Below are 1,012 nucleotides of genomic sequence, written 5' to 3'. Positions count from 1 at the left end.
GTTGTCTTTCAATCTCTGCTCTACTTTTGTGCCTGCATTTCCTTTAGACAGGAATAATTCTGGGTTAAAAACTTTGAAGATGGGTGGGAGGCCCTCTGCCTCAACTGGGGTCATGTCTGTCTACTGCATGTAGTTTCTTCTTGTTCCATTAGCCCACTATTGGGCATTTTGGCTAATTCATTGCCACTAAATCTTTGTAGCCTCTCATATCCCAGGTCTTTTGGACTTTCTAGAGGTTCCCCTTGACCCCTATCTCCCTCTGCCACATATTGCCATTCATCCTCTTGGCCCTCTGGGCATCCCACCTGTCTTTCCCCGTACTTGATCCTAGCCTTCCTTTACACTTTCCCCCTTTCCTTTCCTACCCAATTTTTTTCTACCTCTACCTGTCATGACTATTTTGTATCCCTTCTAATTTGACTTCAGGTATCCATACTTGAGCCTTCCTTCTTGATAAGTTTTCTAAGGGTTGTAAGTTGTATCATGGGTATTCTGAACTTTTTGGTTAAAATCCACTTCATTGAGTACATAATATGCATGTTCTTTGGAATCTGGGTGGCCTCATTCAGGATGATATAAATCCAGATATACTGAATCTAATAGAAGAAAAAATGGGAAACAGCCTTGAACATTTTGGCAGAGTGGAAAATTTCCTGAACAAAACACTAATGGTTCATGCTCTAAGATCAGCAATTGACAAATAAGATTTCATGCAAATGAAAATCTTCTCTAAGGCAAAGGACTCGGTCAATAGTACAAAAGAGCCACCTATAGACTAAGAAAAATCTTCACTAACTCTACTTCTTTTTTTTTAATTTTTAATATTTTTTATTACGTATTTTCCTCAATTACATTTCCAATGCTATCCCAAAAGTCACCCATACCCCCCCCCTCACTTCCCTATCCACCCATTCCCATTCTTTTGGCCCTGGCATTCCCCTGTATTGGTGCATATAAAGTTTGCAAGTCCAATGGGCCTCTCTTTCCAGTGATGGCCGACTAGGCCATCTTT

Source organism: Mus caroli, chromosome 17 (assembly GCF_900094665.2).
Source record: "Mus caroli chromosome 17, CAROLI_EIJ_v1.1, whole genome shotgun sequence".
In the NCBI taxonomy this organism is placed as follows: Eukaryota; Metazoa; Chordata; class Mammalia; order Rodentia; family Muridae; genus Mus; species Mus caroli.
This window is presented reverse-complemented; position numbering follows the sequence as displayed.